We start from the raw sequence: 16,217 nt of genomic DNA, 5'->3' as shown, positions 1-16,217 counted from the left end.
CAAGGATTGAAAACTGGATGGTAACTCAATGGCGGCAGAAAATGTAAACATGACATTTTGTGGTAAAAAGAAAGGTCAGGTTCTACTCAAAGGAAGAACGGGTTTTCTGTCCGTTTGGGTGTTTTGACTTGGAGAGAACAGGAATATTCCCACTGTCTGTTTTCTCTGGCTTTGGGGTGAACAGGAACCGGGAGGTTCCTCCCATCACTCTCAGGAGCGCAGCCTTAACATCTGGGCTCTCCTCACCCCACAAGAAGGACCTCCTGAAGTCACCAAAGCAACAGGTGATGAACGCTTGAGGTGGAGAGAAGAAAGGAGATTGAGGAAATAGTAAGAATATAGAACTACAGAGCTAGTGGTTGATAAAAAAGAGAAAGATGACCATGACACCCAGTTTCCTGATTTGGAACACTTGATGGTGTGTGGTAACGCCTTTCACCTATACGGAAGCACAGGAGAGGGAGCAGATATGATGGAGGGGGGTGGTTTTAGACATCATAGTTAGTCCTTTTCTGTGCTCCCCAAGAACGACAGGAAGTTGGGGTGAGGATGCCCCCGAACCTTTCCCTCCCGGTTGCACTACACTAGTCCCTTCTTGCCCTGCCCAAAGGGCTACTAAAATGCTCTCTGCCTCTGGATATCTTGAGACAAGAATTAGACTCCAGTCTCCATGAGCCAGGAAAACCTTCACCCTCAGAGGACTCATTAAATGCTCCTAAGAAGGCTCAGCTAATTCTCTACCCATAGCAGCACCAGAGCAGACTGCATACTTGGCTACCCAGCTAGCGTCCAGCCAGGGATCAAGAAGCGGGTCTCCCCACCTCGTGGGACCTCCAGTCTCTGTGAGTGATTCTTTTGGAGACCCACAGCACTCTGTTTGGGGGTGAGGTGGGGAAGAACCTTCCCAACAGGTAGAAGGATAAACTCTCCAAACAAGGCTAAGGACTCTTTTTTTTTCTTTGGCCGTGCTGTGTGGCATGTGGGATCTTACTTCCCTGACCAGGAATAGTACACACACCCCCTGCAGTGAAGCACGGAATCTTAACCACTGGACCTCCAGGGAAGTCCCAAGGCTAAGAACTTCTGACCCTCCCCTCCCACAAATCATCTCCCCTTCCCTGGCCTTTCCTTATTCAAAGGGTGAGTAGTGTAGGGGTGGTGATCCATGGCAATAGGGCTGCTTAGGCTGCCCCTGATCACATTTATATAAAATTATATACCTATGCTATAAATATCTATTTATGCACTGAAAGATATCTAGAAGGTTATTTACCAAAATGCTAACAGTGATAATACTCCGAGATCACTCTTTTAAAAAAATTCCAGTGGAGCAAAGGTTTAGATATAATAGTGTAAAAAGTATTAGAAAATATATAGGTGTAATATATGAAGGTATTCTTATGTATTGCATGCCTAGAAAACTAAAATCACACAAAAATAGATTGAAAACATAAACCTTTGAAATTTCTATATGGGATAAATGCCATAGGCATCCTTGAAAGGCAAATGGAAAGCTAGGAAACATATCTCAATGCATATGACAAACTTTTAATATTTATAAATTCAAAGGACACAAAACAATTTTTAAAAACAGAACATCCCAGTAGAAAAATTGGTGAATAATAACAATAACAAAAAAGGCAATTCACAAAGTTCAGGATACAAATGGTCAGAAAAACACATGAACCTCCTACTAAACTATAAACCCTATGAAACACACCACCCATTCAAAGTTATTGATTGGGACTTTTTTAGCTCATTTTAAAATTAACTCCCTTAATCCTCAAAATAAGCTAATTGCTTTATGTTATTATTTTTACTATTTATACTTATTATAATTATTTGTCTTAACTGTTATTTTTCCCATTTTACAGACAAGGAAGTAAAGATATAGAGAGGCTGGCTAACTTGCCAGAGGTCACACAGGTAGTAAGCGATGGAGCAGGGATTTGAATCCAGAGAGTCTGGTTCCAGACTTCATCTCTTAATATCACATTATATGTAAGCACAGATCACCAAGCAACATCTAATAATACTGCCTACCTCTCCATACCTATGTCATTTCATCACTCTCCAGTTCCGTGTTCCCCAGACACACTGGCCTCCTTTCTGATCCACAAACAGGCTAAGATCTTTTCTACTGTGCAATCTCTGCATTGTTGGTCCTTCTGCCTCGAATACTCTTCCCCAGCTCTACCCAGGTTGCTTGCATTACTCATTCATTCATTCCTGTATTCATTCATAAAACATTCAAACTTGTACCAGGCACTGTTCTAGGGACTAGGGTTGCAACAGTAAACAAATCAGAAGAAAATCCTGATTCTTTCTCATGCTATGGAGCTCAGTCTAAATGTTATCTTTTAGAGAAGACTTCCTTGATGACTACTGTAAAGAGGTGCTTTGGATGAAATTGTGATGGTGGGGTCCCCCACCCATAGGATTAGTGCCCTTATTAGGAGAGATACCAGAGAGCTTTCTCTCTCTCCCCACCGTTTGAGAACACAGAGAGAAGGTGGCCATCCACAAGGCAGGAAGAGAGTTCTCACCAGAACCCGACCATGCTGGAACCTTGATCTTGGATTTTAGTCTGTCGAACTATGAGAAAACAAATTTCCATTGTTTAAGCCACCCAGTCTATGGTATTCTATTATTGGCAGGGTCTACTAAGACAGGTTTTGGTACCAAGAGTGGGGTGCTACTGTAATAAATATTTAAATATACAGAAGCAGCTTTGGAACTGGGCAATGCGTAGAGGCTGGAAGAGTTTTGAGGTGTGTGCTAGAAATATAGACGTTAAAGGCAATTTTGGTGAGATCTCAGCTGGAAATGAGGAACATGTTACTGGAAACTGGAGTAAAGGTGATACTTCTTATAAAGTGGCAAAGAACTTAGCTAAAATGTGTTCTACTGTTTCATAGAAACTGAAGTTTGTGAGTGATGAAATGGGATATTTAGCTGAGGAGTTTTTTTTTTTTTTCTTTTTGGCAGCACAGCATGCAGGATCTTAGTTCCCCAACCAGGGATTAAACCCTTACCCCCTGCACTGGAATCGTGGAGTCTTAACTACTGGATCACCAGGGAAGTCCCAGCTGAAGAGATTTCTAAATAAAGTGTTCAAGGAGCAGCTTGGTTTCTCCTGATCACTTACAGTGAAATGCAAAAGGAGAGAGATGAGTTGAAGGAGGATGCTGTGACTTTGCTTAATTGACATTTGTTAAGTAGCGCCCTGGGATGTCAGATGGTGAGCCCCATTGCAAAATACTGCAAGGGAAAGTGAAACAGAAAAGTTTGTTACTCACAGGTCCTGTGGGAGGAGCACAGCACACCTTGAGGGGCCTCTTGGGGAGATCAAGGCAGATGTGTCCTGGGGCTCTTGTCTTTATTAGGGCGGAGGGCTTTGATGTTCTTGAGCTAAGGTCAGATTGGTCAATTCAAACCAAGAGTGAAGTTTTGGTAGGCTTTTCAGGGATCTTATCTAAGGGGTGCACAGGGTAAGGCCTTGGGCTATGGGGGAGAGTGCTTATCACAAGGGCTGTTGGGGGAGCCATATCAGAAACTTACATTTACTTGTTAAGTGGGCTTTTAACTAGGGAGGAGCTAGTGCCAGTTCAAGGCCCCTTCAGGCCACACAAAATGGATGCTGAGTCAGCAATATTATGGAGTAGTTTAGCTGAACTCTGAACAATGGAGTTGTTAACCAAAAAGGAACCAGAACTTAAAGACTTAGAAAATTCTCAGCCTAACCACATGGCAGAAAATGAAAAAGCTCATTCTTAAGAGAATGCTAAGGGTGTGGCTGAACAACCATTTGATAAACTTAGCATGACCTTGAACCATGATCTCATCATACATCTCAGCAGAAGCTTGGAAAAGAGATGAGACCTTACCAGCAGAAACTGCCAGCTGAGACTAAAGGGAACTAAACAAAGGGGAGGAGAGAGAAGGAGGGCTGCAAGCTTGTGTTATCCTTCAAGAAAAGGAAAGAATGAAACCAAAGGTGAATCAGAGATCCCGGAGCTGCCACGCCCACCACAAACCAGGGGGCAAGGCTGCTTTCTCCTACCAGAGGGGGAGGCCCTGGCGGGAGCTTCAACATGGGAAGTAGGAGGAGCCCTGCTGGGCAGAAGGGACTGGGTGTCCTGCTGAGCCCTGAGCGTGATTGTGCCACCCCAGTGGGCCTGGATGGCAGAGTACTGAACCAAAGAGAATTGTTCTCAAGCCTTAAGATCTAATGGGATTTGCATAGCTAAGTTTGCTTAGCACCCGCCACCCTTTCCTTTTTTACCTATTTCTCTTTTCCTTTTTTTTTAAAAGATGTTTTGGATGTGGACCATTTTTAAAGTCTTTATAGAATTTGTTACAATATTTCTTCTGTTTTTTGTTTTGGTTTCTTGGCCGCAAGGCATGTGGGATCTTAACTTCCCAACCAGAGATCAAACCTGCACTCCCTGCGTTGGAAGGCGAAGTCTTAACCATTGGAACACCAGGGAAGTCCCTTTCTCCCCTTTTAGAATGGAGTGTCTATCCCATGTCTGTTCTACCATTGTATTTTGGAAGAACATAACTTGTTTGGTTCATATATGGAATGGATCAACAACAGGGTCTTACCATATAGCACAGGGAACTATATTCAATATCCTGTGACAAACCATAATAGAAAACAATATGAAAAAAATATATATGTATAACTGAGTCACTCTGCTGTAGAGAAAAAATTAACATGACATTGTAAATAAACTGTACTTCAATAAAATTTTAAAAATTAAAAAAATAAAACTTGTTTGGGGACTTGCCTGCTGACGCAATTGTTAAGAATCTGCCTGCCAATGCAGGGGACATGGGTTCGAGCCCTGATTCAGGAAAATCCCACATGCTGTGGAGCAACTAAGCCTGTGCACCACAACTACTGAACCTGTGCTCTAGAGCCCACGAGCCACAACTACGGAGCCGACATGCCACAACTACTGAAGCCCACCCACCTAGAGCCCATGCTCTGCAACAAGAGAAGCCACCGCAATGAGAAGACCAACACTGCAATGAAGAGTAGGCCCCACTCACCGCAACTAGAGAAAACCTGCATGCAGCAACAAAGACCCAATGCAGCCAAAAATAAAATAAATAAATAAATAAAAAGATAACTTGTTTGGTTTTCCATGTTCACAGAGGAGAGGTACTTTGCCTGCAAATGAATGTACCTAGAGTCTCACCTGTATCTGATTTAGATGATATAAGATGAGACTTTGGAGCTCAGACTTCTGACTTAGTTAAGACTAGGGGAGTGGTTTGGATGGGTATTTTGCACGTGAGAAAGACGTGAATTTGGGGGGACGAGAGGTGGAATATTATGCATTAAACTGTGTCTCCCCAAAATCATATGCTGAAGTTGAAACCCCAATGTGATGGTGTTTAGAGATGGGGTCTTTTCGTTTTCTGTGGTTTCAGTTACCCACAGTCAACAGTAGTCTGAAAATACTAAATGAAAAGTTCTAAAGGGGTAATCGACAGTAACACAATAATAGTAGGGGACTTTAACACCCCACTTTCACCAATAGACAGATCATCCAAAATGAAAATAAATAAGGAATCACAAGCTTTAAATGATACATTAAGGGGCTTCCCTGGTGGCGCAGTGGTTAAGAATCTGCCTGCCAATGCAAGGGACATGGGTTCGAGCCCTGGCCCGGGAAGATCCCACATGCCGGGGAGGAACTAAGCCCGTGTGCCGCAACTACTGAGCCTGTGCTCTAGAGCCCACGAGCCACAACTACTGAAGCCCGTGTGCCTAGAGCCCATGCTCCACAACAAGAGAAGCCACTGCAATGAGAAGCCCTCACACTGCAACAAAGAGTAGCCCCCACTCGCCGCAACTAGAGAAAGCCTGCATAGAGCAATGAAGACCCAACACAGCCAAAAATAATAAAATAAATAAATTTTTAAAAAATGATACATTAAACAAGATGGACGTAATGGATATTTATAGGACATTCCATCCAAATTCTTAGAAAAGCACAACCTTCCCAGATTGAACCAGGAAAAAATAGAAAATATAAACAGGCCAATCACAAGCACTGAAATTGAAACTGTGATTAAAAATCTTCCAACAAACAAAAGCCCAGGACCAGACGGCTTCAAAGGCAAATTCTATCAAACATTTAGAGAAGAGATAACACCTATCCTTCTCAAACTCTTCCAAAATATAGCAGAGGGAGGAACACACCCAAACTCATTCTACGAGGCCACCTACACCTTGATACCAAAACCAGACAAAGATGTCACAAAGAAAGAAAACTAGAGGCCAATATCACTGATGAATATAGATGCAAAAATCCCCAACAAAATACTAGCAAACAGAATCCAACAACACTTTAAAAGGATCATACACCATGATCAAGTGGGATTTATCCCAGGGATGCAAGGATTCTTCAATATATGCAAATCAATCAATGTGATACACCATATTAACAAATTGAAGGAGAAAAAGTATATGATCATCTCAATAGATGCAGAAAAAGCTTTCAACAAAATTCAACACCCATTTATGATAAAAGCCCTGCAGAAAGTAGGCATAGAGGGAACTTACCTCAACATAATAAAGGCCATATATGACAAACCCACAGCCAACATCGTCCTCAATGGTGAAAAACTGAAAGCATTTCCCCTAAGATCAGGAACAAGACAAGGTTGCCCACTCTCACCACTCTTATTCAACATAGTTTTGGAAGTTTTAGCTACAGCAATAAGAGAAGAACAAGAAATAAAAGGAATCCAAATCGGAAAAGAAGAAGTAAAGCTGTCACTGTTTGCAGATGACATGATACTATACATAGAGAATCCTAAAGACTCCACTAGAGAACTACTAGAGCTAATCAATGCATCTGGTAAGGTAGCAGGATACAAAACTCTTGCATTCCTATATACTAATGATGAAAAATCTGAAAGAGAAATCTCTTGCATTCCTATATACTAATGATGAAAAATCTCTTGCATTCCTATATACTAATGATGAAAAATCTGAAAGAGAACTTAAGGAAACACTCCCATTTACTATTGCAACAAAAAGAATAAAATACCTAGGAAGAAACCAACCTAAGGAGACAAAAGACTTGTATGCAGAAAACTATAAGACACTAATGAAAGAAATTAAAGATGATATAAACAGCTGGAGAGATATACCATGTTCTTGGATTGGAAGAATCAACATTGTGAAAATGACTACACTACCCAAAGCAACCTACAGACTCAATGCAATCCCTATCAAACTACCAATGGCATTTCTAACAGAACTAGAACAAAAAATTTCACAATTTGTATGGAAACACAAAAGACCCTGAATAGCCAAAGCAATCTTAAGAAGAAAAACAGAGCTGGAGTAATCAGGCTCCCTGACTTCAGACTATACTACAAAGCTACAGTAATCAAGACAGTATGGTACTGGCACAAAAACAGAAATATAGACCAATGGAACAGGATAGCCAAGAGATAAACCCATGCACATATGGTCACCTTATCTTTGATAAAGGAGGTAAGAATATACTATGGAGAAAAGACAGCCTCTTCAATAAGTGGTGCTGGGAAAACTGGACAGCTACATGTAAAAGAATGAAATTAGAACACTCCCTGACACCATACACAAAAATAAACTCAAATTGGATTAAAGACCTAAATGTAAGGTCACTGTAAAACTCTTAGAGGAAAACATAGGCAGAACACCCCATGACATAAATCACAGCAAGATCCTTTTTGACCCACCTCCTAGAGAAATGGAAATAAAAGCAAAAATAAACAAATGGGACCTAATGAAACTTAAAAGCTTTTGCATAGCAAAGGAAACCATAGACAAGATGAAAAGACAACACTCAGAATGGGAGAAAATATTTGCAAATGAAGCAACTGAAAAAGGATTAATCTCCAAAATATACAAGTAGCTCATGCAGCTCAATATCAAAAAAAACAAACAACCCAATCCATAAATGGGCAGAAGACCTAAATAGACATTTCTCCAGAGAAGATATACAGATTGCCAACAAACACATGAAAGGATGTTCAACATCACTGATCATTAGAGAAATGCAAATCAAAACTACAATGAGGTATCATCTCACACCAGTCAGAATGGCCACCGACAAAAAATCTACAAACAATAAATGCTGGAGAGGGTGTGGAGAAAAGGGAACCCTCTTGCTCTGTTAGTGGGAATGTAAATTGATACAGCCACTATGGAGAACAGTATGGAGGTTCCTCAAAAAACTAAAAATAGAACTACTATACAACCCAGCAATCTCACTACTGGGCATATATCCTAAGAAAACCATAATTCAAAAAGAGTTATGTACCACAATGTTCATTGCAGCTCTATTTACAATAGCCAGCCAGGACATGGAAGCAACCTAAGTGCCCATCGACAGATGAATGGATAAAGATGCGGCACATATATACAATGGAATATTACTCAGCCATAAAAAGAAACGAAATTGAGTTATTTGTAGTGAGGTGGATGGACCCAGAGTCTGTCATACAGAGTGAAGTAAGTCAGAAAGAGAAAAACAAATACCGTATGCTAACACATATATATGGAATCTAAGGGGAAAAAAAACAAGGTCATGAAGAACCTAGGGGTAAGAGGGGAATACAGACACAGACCTACCAGGGAATGGACTTGAGGATATGGGGAGGGGGAAGGGTAAGCTGTGATGAAGTGAGAGAGTGGCATGGACATATATACACTAGCAAACGTAAAATAGATAGCTAGTGGGAAGCAGCCGCATGGCACAGGGAGATCAGCTCGGTGCTTTGTGACCACCTAGAGGGGTGGGATAGGGAGGGTGGGAGGGAGGGAGACGCAAGAGGGAAGAGATATGGGAACATATGTATATGTATAACTGATTCACTTTGTTATAAAGCAGAAACTAACACACCATTGTAAATCAATTCTACTCCAATAAAGATGTTAAAATAAATAAAATTTTTTTAAAAATTAAAAAAAACCCGAAACTGAGTTATTTGTAGCGAGATGGATGGACCTAGAGACTGTCATACAGGGTGAAGTAAGTCAGAAAGAGTAAAACAAATACCATATGCTAACACATATATATGGAATCTAAAAAAAAAATGGTTCTGAAAAACCTAGGGGCAGGACAGGAATAAAGATGCAGACATAGAGAATGGACTTGAGGACATGGGGAGGGGGAAGGGTAAGCTGGGACGAAGTCAGAGAGTGGCATGGACATATATACACTACCAAATGTAAAATAGATAGCTGGTGGGGAGCAGCCGCATAACACAGGGAGATCAGCTCGGTGCTTTGTGTCCACGCGAGAGGTGGGATAGAGAGGGTGGGAGGGAGACGCAAGAAGGAGGAGATATGGGTATAAATGTATACGTATAGCTGATTCCCTTCGTTATACAGCAGAAACTAACACACCATTGAAAAGCAATTATACTCCAAAAAAGATGTTAAATTAAATAAATAAATAAACAAACAGATGGGACCTAATCAAATTTACAAGCTTTTGCACAGCAAAGGAAACCATAAAAAAAAAAAGACAACCTACAGAATGGGAGAAAATATCTGCAAATGATAGGACTGACAAGGACTTAATTTCCAAAATATATAAGTACCTCATACAAGTCAACAACAAAAAAGCAAACAACCCAGTTGAAAAATGGGCAGAAGACCTAAATAGATATTTCTCCAAAGAAGATATACAGATGGCTAATAGGCACATGAAAAGATGTTCAACATTGCTAATTATTAGAGAAATGGAATTTAAACTACAATGAGGTACCACCTCTCAGTGGTCAGAATGGCCATCATTAAAAAGCCTACAAATAACAAATGCTGAAGAGGGTGTGGAGAAAAGGGAACCCTCTTGCACTGCTGGTGGGAATTTGAGTTGGTGCAGCCACTGTGGAAAACAGTATGGAGGTTCCTTAGAAAACTAAAAATAGAGTTACCGTATGATCCAGCAATCTCACTCCTGGGCATATATCCAGACAAAATTATAATTCAAAAAGATACATGCACCCCTGTGTTCATAGCAGTACTATTCACAATAGCCAAGATATGGAAACAGCCTAAATGTGCATTGACAGATGAATGCATAAAGAAGATGTGGTACATATATGTAATGGAATACTACTCAGCCATAAAAAAGAACAAAATAATGCCATTTGCAGCAACATGGATGCAACTAGAGATTATCATACTAAGTGAAGTCACAAAGAGAAGGATAAATACCCTATGAGATCACTTATGTGTGGAATCTAAAATATGACACAAATGAACCTATCTATGAAACAGTAACAGAATCACAAAAATAGAGAACAGACTGGTGGTTGCCAAGGGGAGGGGTTTGGGGAAGGGATGGATTGGGAGGTTGGTGTTAGCAAATGTAAGCTTTTATATATGGAATGGATAAATAACAAGGTCCTACTGTATAGCACAGAGAACTATATTCAATATCCTATGATAAACCATAATGAAAAATATTTTTTAAATGTATATATATATATGTATAACTGAATCACTTTGCTGTACAGCAGAAATTAACACAATATTGTAAATCAACTATACTTCAATAGGAATATCGATTAAGGAAAAAATAAAGTCTATTTGGTCTGATATAAATATTGCTACCCCAGCTTTCTTTTGATTTCCATTTGCATGGAATACCATTTTTCATCCCTCACTTTCAGTCTGTGTGTGTCTTTAGATCTGAAATGAGTTTCTCATAGGAGGTATATATATGGGTCTTGTTTTTGTATCCATTTAGGCACTCTATGTCTTTATGCTGTATAACTAGACTGGAGTATCTAGTTTATTTACATTTAAAGTGATTATTGATAAGTGTGCACTTATTGCCATTTTGTTATCCATTACTTTAGATTTTATACAAATGTCACTATAATGGTAACATTTAATAATAATATGGCCTTGGGTTTCTATGGTGAGTAAATAAAAGGAAGAGCCATTGAAATAGAAGCCTCAAGTAAAAGTACATTTGAAGACAGTAGCCTCTGTTTTGTTCAGTGGATGAAATAGCAACCATTTTGCTCATTTTATTCAATCAACAAACATTTGTTAAGCACCTTCTTTGAACAGGTAGGTACTGGCTGTTCATAGCTAAATCAGATAAGTGTCTGTATTTCCAAGAATTCACAAACCAGTCTAGAGAAAGAACATAAATAATTACAACACAATGAGCAGGTGCAATAAAAAGTTTAGTGCCAGGTGCACAGAGGGGCCCCAGTTCCAGCCTGGGCTGGGCAGTCAGAGAAGGAGGTCTGAAGAGATGACTGAGGTTAGGCCAACAGGCATGGTTTCCCCAAGTAGAAAGTTTATGTTTAAATTTTAGGAAGATAATTCTGGAAGCCACAAGGAGGTAGATTTATTTAACAAACACACATTGTATAGCACTCACCATGACCCACACGCTATTCTCAGTGCTTACATGGAGTAATACATTTAATCCTCACAACAACTCTTTGAGGTAAGAACTGTTATTCCCATTTACCCATAGGGAAACAGGCACACAGAGATTCTGCAACTTGATTGAGATTGTATGGCTATTAAGGAACAAAATCAAGATTTAGACCCAGACAGTTTGGCTCCAGAGTCCATGCACTTTACCATTATGCTATACTGCCTCAGGGAGAGAGAGAGAGAGGGAAGAAGGGAGACGGGTGGACCAGTTATAAGGCTGATGTAATAGTCCTGGGGAAATGGATATCCTGTATTTCGGATGTGAAAACAACAGAAAAATAGACTGGAACTCACTCCCTGCTTTCTAGCTTGGGGAACTAGGAAAATTATTAAGCTTTTAACTGAGTTTAGGAATGCTGGAGGTATATGTTTCAGATAGGGCAAAAGGAAGAGGAAAAGGGAAACACTTATAAAACAACTTTTATGTCCTAGGCACTCTAAATATTCCTTAGACTAGTTAACATGATTATAACTTTAAGAGGTGGGTATTAGATATGAGGAGGCAGAGTTTCAGAGAGGGTATGTAAAGTCCTACAATATATTGGACATTCGATGGTTTGGGCTGCCTGGAATCCTAAGAGCACCCTGGTTTGCTCTGGGGGAATCACATCCCTCCCATTACATGTAGTCTTCATGGTGGGGCCTAAGTCAAGGTACCTGCCTCCCAACAAAAGTTGAAAAACTATGTCATTCCTCTTTCTGGCTATTGGTATAGTCGAGGGGTAAACACGCTGGCCAGAGCTGGTTTTGGTTGCTTGAAACTAAGAAACCCTAACTGAAACACACAGTAATCGTCAAAGCCAAAATTCAAACCCTTGTCCCTCTAATGCCCATGTAATGGACATCTAATGTCAATCTAATATTTTTCCACTACACAATGCTGCTCCCAAGGTTTCTGCAAGCAGGATGTGTATACATGGTGATTGTTCACTAAAGGTTCCATATGAGGACAAACCATTAGGTGCTTATTCCAAGTAATTTGGTGAAGCCACCATGAAAAACAGATGGCAATGTGGAGGTTCCTCAAAAATTGAAAAACACAACTACCATGTGATTCAGCAATTCCACTTCTGGGTATTTATCCAAAGAAAACAAAAATACTAACTCAAAAGTATATGTGCACCCCCATGTTCACTGCAGCATTATTTACAATTGCCGAGATATGGAAACAAAATAAGTGTCCATCGATAGATAAATGGATTAAAAAATACGGTATATATACAATGAAATATTATTAAACCATAAAAAAGAATGAAATCTTGTCATTGGCAACAATATAGATGGGGCTTGAAGGCATTATGTTAAGTGAAATAAGTCGGACAGTGAAGGACAAATACCATATGATCTCACTTATATGAGAAGTATAGTAAAATCAAGCTCATATATACAAAGAACGATTGGTGGTTGCCAGAAGTGAGGCGGGGGATGGGTGCAATGGGTGAACTGGGTCAAAAGTACAGAATTCCAGCTATAAAATAAATAGGGGGACTTCCCTGGTGGCACGGTGGTTAAGAATCCTCCTACCAATACAGGGGACACGGGTTCAATCCCTGGTCCAGGAAGATCCCATATGACGCGCATCAACTAAGCCCGTGCGCCACAACTACTGAGCCTGCACTCTAGAGCCCACGAGCCGCAACCACCGAAGCCTGTGCACCTAGAGCCCGTGCTCCACAACAAGAGAAGACACCGCGAGGAGAAGTCCATGCACCGCAACGAAGAGTAGCCCCCACTTGCCACAGCACAGCAATGAAGACCAAACACAGCCAAAAAATAAACTTAAAAAATTAAAATAAATAGGTCATGGGGATGTAATGTACAGCATGGTGACTACAATTAATAATACTGTATTGCATAGTTGACGGTTGCTAAGAAAGTAGATCTTAAAAGTCCTCATCACAAGACAAAAAAACTTGTGACCATGTAGGGTGACAGATGTTGACTAGACTTATTGCTGTGATCATTTTGCAATATATACAGATATTGAATCATTATGTCACACACCTGAAACTAATATAACATTGCATGTCAATTATACCTCAATAAAAATAATAAATAAAATTAAAAGGTGCTTATTCCAGGGTGAGTGAAGAATTTTGTCAGGCAATTAAATAAAATCAGGTTTACTGAGGTATAATTGACGTACAACAAAATTCATCCTGTTTAGTGAACAGGTCTATGATTTTAACAACATATACAGTTGTGCAACTCCCATCAAAATCAAGATATAGAATCCCTTTGGCCCCTTTATAATTAATCCCTACTACTCCAACCCCACCCCCAACCCCAGGTAACCACTGATCTTTTTTTAAATCTCTATAGTTTTCCATTTTCCAGAATGTCATGGAAGTGGAATTTTACAGCATGTGGCCTTTTGAGTCTGCAAAATGCATTTGAGAGTTATCCATGCTATTCCATGATCGTTAGTTCACTTATCAAGTAGCTTTTACTGAATGTTAAATTTGTTAAGTTGTCAGACACTTAATAAGTATTTTTTAGGTTCGGCACTATTCCAGATCCTGGGAGTACAGCAATGACTGAAAGAATCTTAAATCACTGCCTTTAATGAGCTGATATCCTAGTGTTTGGTAGGGAAGCAGACAGGCAATAAACGCATAAATAGGACTTTTAAAAGAATTCAACTTCAAGGACTTGTAAGTGCTAAAATAGGATATAGGATAGAGTGGCAGAGGTGAGTAGGGGGTGCTGATTTATCTAGAGGGAGCTCTTAAGGTCTCTCTAAGAGATGGGACTTGAGATCCACGTAAAGAGATGGGGGCAGCCATGCAAAGATCTGGGGAAAGAGCAAACAGCAGAAAGAATAGCAAGTGCAAAGGCCCAGAGAGGAACCAAGCTTGGTGTGTTCAAGGGACAAGAAAAAGACTGAAGGGACTGACGTGTCGAGGACCAAGGGCTAGTTGTGGGTTAGTTGGGAGAGTCAGGCAGGAGCACAATCGGGAAGGTTTGGTAGGCCAAGGTTAGAGTATGGGTTTTGTTCTAGTTGTAAAGGGAAACCTTGGGAGAGTTTTAAACCAGAGCGATGCGCCATGATTTACACTTTATAAAGACAGCTCTCACCGGTGCATTGTGGATGGACTGTGCTGCATGGGTATGGGTTAACAGTAGAGGAAGGGAGACATGTCTGGAAACTTTCTCAGTGTTTGAGAGACTGTTGGCAGTGACCTAAACCAGGATTGGAACAGTGCAGATGGTGAGAAATCTTGAAAGTTTCCACTTTTGTGGCCTGGCAGGAAAAAAGAAAAAACATCTCCAAACCTATTACATTTTAATATTTATTTTAAAAGCTTTGACCTTAAAAACTCATTGATGCAAATCTAGAGAAATACACAAAAGTTTAAAACATTCTATATAACATAAAATAGGCTGGTGTCTAATCTGTACAGTGCAGGTAAACTAGTCTTGATGATCAATGTCAATATATGCTAAATAGGGGAAATTCATTTGATTCACTACGGGCACTGACCAAATTAAGCCAGGAGCTCACCTTGCTCCATTCCGTTTGGTGTTGTGAGCACAGCAGGCAGTGAGTTCACAAGGGCCATAGTTTAAAGGCACTCAGATGAACCCCAAATTCAAAGAGCTATATACATGGGTTGGATTTCAAAGTAAAAAGAGTAGGAACAGACTCATTGCTGAGGCTGTACCTGGTCAAAATCGCACCACAGCCACACCTCTGAACCTTCTGGCTGAGAGATGAGAAACATTGTAAAGTTGAGTCAGAAATATGGTGAGCTTCTAACCACCCTAAAATGTAAAAAAAAAATCATGTTCTCCTATGGCTTTCAGTTTTTATTTCTCTACACCCTCCATTCCATCAGAACAGGCAGGCCCATGAAAAAGGCACTTGGTGTTGTGGTCTGAGATCATCATTTGGGGTCATCATGTTGATCTACAGCTGATCACCACTTTTTCAGCCAAGCCCAGCCTCCCTTGTAAACAAAGATCTCAGTTCAGAGGGAATGAAGGAATTTATCTTAATAGAGTGTTCTGTTCCTTTCGCTCTTCAAAGGTTTTGAGGACCTTGTTTGTTTTGAAACAAGTAACTGGCCTCCTCCACCTGCATATTCCTAACTTCCCCGGGGGCAGCATGCAGGGTGCCAGACCTGAAGAACAGTGGCAGACTGGGGTGACTTTCTGCTGTCATTCTGTCCCATCCTTGCCTTGCTTTCTGTGTGCTTGTTTGGTTTTGTTTTTAAACTGAGTTTATATCTATGACGGTCCTCTGTTCACCCTCAGACTTTTAGTTAGGGTACAATATACTGCATGTGTTGGACAGGGTGGAGATCCAGAACAGGGTCTGCAGCCTTTCAGAGATGGTGTGTTGGTTAATCATCAGAGAAATGCAAATTAAAGCCACAATGAGATTAACACCTCATACCCATCAGAATGACTATCAACAAAAAGACCACATATAACAAATGCTGGTGACAAATGGAGAAAAGGAAACCCTTGTACTATTTTGGTGGTAATGTAAATTGGTGCAGCCACTGTGGAAAACAGTATGGAGGTTTCTCAAAAAGCTACAAAGAGAACTACCACAGGACCCAGCAATTCCACCCCTGGGTATGTATCTGAAGAAAACGAAAACACTAATTTGAAAAGATACACACACCCCAATGTTCACAGCAGCATTATTCACAATTGCCAAGATATGGAAGGAAGCAACCTAAGGGTCCATCAACAGGTGAGTGGATAAGATGAATGGATAAATACT

Source organism: Lipotes vexillifer, unplaced genomic scaffold, assembly GCF_000442215.2.
Source record: "Lipotes vexillifer unplaced genomic scaffold, Lipotes_vexillifer_v1.1 scaffold1578, whole genome shotgun sequence".
NCBI lineage: Eukaryota > Metazoa > Chordata > Mammalia > Artiodactyla > Lipotidae > Lipotes > Lipotes vexillifer.
Note: the sequence above shows the minus strand (reverse complement) of the source record.